Source organism: Drosophila bipectinata, chromosome XR (genome assembly GCF_030179905.1).
Source record: "Drosophila bipectinata strain 14024-0381.07 chromosome XR, DbipHiC1v2, whole genome shotgun sequence".
NCBI lineage: Eukaryota > Metazoa > Arthropoda > Insecta > Diptera > Drosophilidae > Drosophila > Drosophila bipectinata.
The window spans coordinates 10666029-10672030 of NC_091735.1; positions in this window are offsets into that span (position 1 = coordinate 10666029).

A 6002-nucleotide genomic window follows, 5' to 3' on the forward strand; every position below is an offset into this window, starting at 1 on the left:
TATTTGTCCTAAGTCAATATTTCCATTTGCACATAAATCACCAATATCTATTCTTGCTATAATTCTTTTACCATGTTTAAATAAACATAGCACATCATTTATATGCAACTACTTTTCGTACTTCGTCATTATTTATGACTTGGTATACGTTGGGCTGAGAAGCTTTTTCTGTAGATTGCCTTGGCAATTCTACTTTTTCATTATCTGCGCAGATATTTCGTCATCTTTGGTACCTTGTAGTCACTTTCAGGATTTTATTTTGTATGTCTTTTAATACGGATATTGTTATCCTAGATAGGGCGTCTGCCACGAAATTATCTTTACCCTTTAGGTACTCGACAGTAAAGTCGTATTCTTCTAATTCTAGCCGCATGTGTGTTAATTTAGAACTAGGATTTACCATAGAAAATAAATATGTTAAAGGTCTGTGATCTGTTTTAATTGTAAAATGTTTTCCATAAATATATGGTCGAAAATGTAATATTGCCCAGTGGATTGCTGCTAATTCTTGTTCTGTAGTACTCTTATTGCTTTCATCTTTTGTGAATGCTCTCAATGCGTAAGCAATGGGGAGTTGGAGTCCGTTATAGTTTTGGGTTAAAACTGCTCCACATGCTTGCTTACTTGCATCAGTGATTATGAAAAATTTTTTGCTAAAATCGGGATGTTGCAACAGGGTTGGTTCCATAAGTTTCTTTTTTAAATACAGGAATGCTTTTTGGCATTCGTCTGTCCATAAGAATGGGACATTCTTTTTACTTAATCGTGTTAAGTGCCGTGACTAGTCGGCGAAGTTTTTTATAAAACGTCGATAATAGTTGCAGAATGCAACGAATCGTCTAGCACTGTCCCCATCGTGTGGTACGGGATAATTCATGATGACTTCATACTTTTTGTCATCTGGAAGTATTCCTTTATCTGTGCACTTGTGACCAAGAAATGTCACTTCATGCATAAAGAATGAACATTTTTGTGGATGTAATTTGAGGTTATTTTTTCAACAGAGTTCAAATACATTGGTTAGGTTTTTGATCATATGTTTTTCTGAACATCCAATGACAATTAGATCGTCCATATAAAGGAATGCTTAAGATGGTTCTAGAATACTATTGTCATCATTCTCTGAAATGAATTTGGTGCTATTTTTAAACCAAATGGCAATCGCGTGAAATGATATGAGCCGTTGTTGGTTGAGAATGACGTTATATTTTTTGAGCTTTCTTCTAGCTCTATTTGGTGAAAACCTGACATAAGGTCAAGGCATGAAAAGTATTTAGCTCTACCTAATTGATCAAGTATGTCGTCAATTCTAGGTAGGGGAAATTTATTGGACAGAAGTTTTTTATTAATTTGGCGATAGTCTATTACTAATCTCCATTTTAAAAATTAAAAATTATTAGTTGTGATTGATTCAGTTTCGAGTCCGAATATATCACTATATTTAGAACATATGTCGGTGAGCTCAGATTCGAATTGCTTAGGAAAGTTTTTCTTTAATTTGGATATGACTTCATCTGTTCTAGAACCTTTGCTTGGTTGAATTATCTCGTAATTCGAAAGCGGTTCATACTGTATGTTATTTATATCTATTCATTGGTCGGTACTGGTTGTATTCAGTAAACGGACAAATGTATCAGTGGATGTTCCTACTGTATTCGCAACATAAATACCGGATACTATTTCTTGATTTGGAATTAAGATATTATCTTCTGGTAAGTTTATATCTAATTTACGGACAACTTCAGATCTTGCTGGTAATAGTGTTTAATTTTTACCAGAACTGAACTTTATTGGAACGTTTATTGGTTATTTTTAGTTATTTGGTCCTATTATGAACCAATCATTTGCTGGTTCACAATCTAATTTGCAATTAAAAGTTTTTATAAAGTCAACTCCTATAATTCCGTCGCATGGTATTGCGAAATTTTTTGAAACTAAATGGAAATTGTGCGGAATTGTATACTTGTCAGTCTGCAATTCAATTCGAACTAAACCATTGGACTTAATTACTTCTTGTCCAATGCCTTGTATATCTATTGTTCTATCTTGCTCGATGTTTTCAAAAGCATCTGAATTATTTTTTAGTAATGAAATGTCTGCTTCTGTATCTAGGGGAAATGTGAGATTATTTTTTGTGGCGGAGTTTTTGAATAATACAAACATATTAAGACTTAAGTTTACTGTGTGTACTTTTTTATTTAATTTTATGGACCTAAAGGTGCCTGGTAGTTTTTCGAACTACCCTGAGTGACACGTACATTAGAGGAGTTATTATTTTGGCCGCGGCTTTGATTACAGCTACCTCTATAATCTGGCCTCTATATCTCTATACTGGCCTCTGCCTCCATTGTTATTATTATAACGACGATTACTGTTGTTTTGGGTATTTATTCTACCTCGGTAGTTTCCTCGACTACCTCTATTATAGGGTCGTTGACCACTGAAGTATAGAACAGTATTAGATTGTCCTGTTGCATCTGTGCAACTATTGACAAACTTAGTCGTTGCTTGGTCTAGAGTGCTGAATTTTTAATAATTGCACTGACAGCATTCTCTGTGCTGTATTTAGTGGCTGTTTCGGAGGATAGTCCATCGTCGATGTAAGCTCCTTCAACTTCTTTACCTCTTGTATATATTGATTGACCGTTATTTGCTTTTGCTGAAAGTTCATTAGTTTTGCAGTTATTCCTGATACTGAATCACCTTTTATTTTACTTTTCAATTTACCAATTATGTAAACAATAGTTGATTCTGTGGTAATGAGCTTTCTTGTATGGCCTTTCAATTTTGACTTGATTAAGGGGTTATATACCTTCTTTGTCGAAGAAAAAATGGAAAGTTCGGATTTTTTTTTTTTAGGTATTTAGCAATTAATTAATTACACGGATGTTTTAATTTTTTGATAGTACACTTTTTAGAGCCTTGCGGTGACAGTTCCCCAGGTCGAACAGGTCAACTGAAACCATAAAAGTAAAAAAATTGCATTAGCCTAGTGTAGCTTAGTGTTAGAACGATCGATTTTAAAATTTTTTTTTTGTATGCATACGGGAACGTTTTATGCTAAAAATGAACTTTTTGGTCTCTAGAAATTTCACTATAAAATTTATTTAGGCGAAAAAAAAGTTTATGCGTAAAAAGTCGATCGTTCAAGCACAGAAGAATTTCATTACGAACATTTCAAAAAAAAATTTGAAGTAAATCGGTTCAGTAGTTTTCCGCCAATCCATGTCACCGCAAAGTCATTTTTCAAGAAACACTTTTTCGAGATATTCGCGTTTAAAGTTTCAAGTTCAGTTCAAGACCGGGACAAGGCGCGGTTAGGAGCGCTGTAACTTTTTTTCTACTGCTCCAATCCCTATGAAAATTTGGGAAAATGTTCTCAAGGAGTTGATCTTCAAGATAAAGCAATAAAAAAATAAGTTTTTCGATTTTTTGAAAATAAAAAAAGTATATAACCCCTCAAGATAATGGCTGTTGTTTCATGTGGGCCTTTTAGTGAATCAATTAGACTCAATACGTCTATGAAACTTGTCAGATTTTCTGCCTTTCCATCAAACTCTGGCAGCAGAGATGAGGCAATCTTTAGGTATTCTACCTGTGACATAGCCATGTTTACGAATTTTTCAGATATTGATTCTGACTCAGATTCGGATACCTCGGGAAAATGTAAGTTAACACTTCTGAGGGGTAAAAAACAGTCGGTAGAAATCTTGGGTGATTCTTGGATTACCCTAGTCCTTCTAGATGCCGACTCAGCATACCCGCCTTTGGAGGCCGTGCCTGGATCCCATTGGTTCCCGGTATGGTGAGTTATGCTCTTTTTGCGATCGTCAGCATTTCCCACTGTCACGCGGTCGGCCTGCCGACTAAGCATCCTACCGCTAAGTTCCTCAGTTCTGTCTTATATTCCTTTGAATAAAGAGCACTTAGCACCATAAACTTTACTCCGGCTATCGCCGTCTTATTATTTGCATTCGCCCACTGAGCTTAGGGCCAGGGGTATAGGGGGGCAGTCACCCTCTCGACATAAACTTTTTTTTATACTTCATCAACCACCCTACCGGTGGCACACCATCAGCGGCCACCTGGGACCAGTAGCCCAGCCGCCAACTCCCACCGCTACTACTCATCAAGTATCTTACCGGTGCCACCTCGTCATCGGCCGGATCTGGAGCAACCTAACTACCGAGCAACCAATGACTAGATAACTGGCGCCTAACGAAAAAAATAAATAAATTAATTAAATGATTAATTAATAGGGCTTCAACAAATATACACCAAAATGCATACAATAAAAGTGCGCCTTATAATTGGCGAAAATAAAAATAACTTACACACGTTGAAAAAAATAAATATATAATAATAAAGCTGCATTTGTGACCTGCAGCTCATATAAAATTTTTTATTTTTTGAAAATATTTCTGAATAAATTAAATAAATATAAAATATATTAAAGTGTTATGCCAGCCGAATGGAATATTCGGCTACATGTATTGAACCTCGTATGAATTAGGTGGCATATGCTCAAGTTTTTAATGAACTTTCCAGGTCCGTATAGAGAAATTAAAAAGGAAGTTGTGAGTGATAGCGAAGAAGAAGAGATCCGGGGTTTTAGACCAGGACATGCTCAAATCGAAGAAAAAGAAGAAATAATGAACGCGAACGAATTGCAAAACATTATTCAGGGCGCCTTAGCGCAACAGGAAGCTAGGCTTCGAGCTGATTTTGAAGCTCAAGTAAATTCCGTTAATAGGCAGTTACAAAACTTGCGCGTAGAGACCCCACAGGTGGAGGCCTACCAAAGAGTATCAGTACAGCCAGGAGCACCCCCATGCGACATACCGCTCCACGTAACAAAGTCAGTACCAGATTTTAACGGTGAGCAAGACGAGTACGTAGCGTGGAGGCAGTCCGCCACGGACGCATACGAACTCTTTAAACCTTACCAGGGCAGCTGTGCCCATTATCAAGCCGTTACCATAATCAGGAATAAAATTAGGGGCCCAGCGCGAGCGTTGCTGGTATCACACAACACTGTACTTAATTTCGTAAGGGCGGACGCCCTACATGTGTTTATCTCAGGCCTAAAAAAAAACCTGAGAGCAGTCGTATTCCCAGCATAGCCAAAAGACCTTCCTTCGGCATTGCCATTAGCTATGGAGGCTGAAGCCAGCATCGAAAGAAGCCAGTTCGCGGCAACGTATGCTAGGGCAATGGAACAGAAAGTCTAGTTGGTCTAGTGCCAAAGACCAAGAGTATGAGAATGCTGCGGTAGCCGCGATGAGCGCAATCGAAGTCGACAGCGACTCGGTCGACTCCCATGACCTTCTCAATTTTTTACAGAGCGGTCCCGGCTACCGTTCATCGAACGACGGTTGGCTGGGGGAACTTTAAAAATTCTTATTGACACAGGGGCAGCGAAAAGTTATATAAAGCCCGTAAAGGAGATTAAAAACATAACGCCAGTAGCCTCACCGTTTCGCGAGAATGCAATTCATGGGTCCAACAGCATAAATAAAAAGTGCCAAACAACTTCCCCATTTTTCATATTAGATTCCCTAACAACATTTGACGGGATTATAGGCTTCGACTTGCTAACGCAAGTGGGAGCCACCCTCAATATGCAAACTAAAAAAATATTGTATGGTGTCGTATCTGAGGACCTGCAATTTCTTGATTGCGACGATTTAAACTTTACCAACATAAAGGACATAGTCGTTCCAGAGTCAGTAAAAAAAGATTTTATCGAAATGATGAAAAAAAAAAGATCTAAAGTCTTCTCCGACGTAACTTAAACCATGCCGTACAACACAAATGTTGTGGCTACTCTTCGCACTGAGGATAACAACCCAGTGTACTCTAAACGTTACCCGCACCCAATGGGTGTCGCAGAATTCGTTAATAGAGAAATAAAAGACCTGCTGAAGTCTAATATTAAAACCCCGTCGAGATCACCGTATAATAATCCAACTTGGGTGGTCGATAAAAAAGGGTCTGATGAG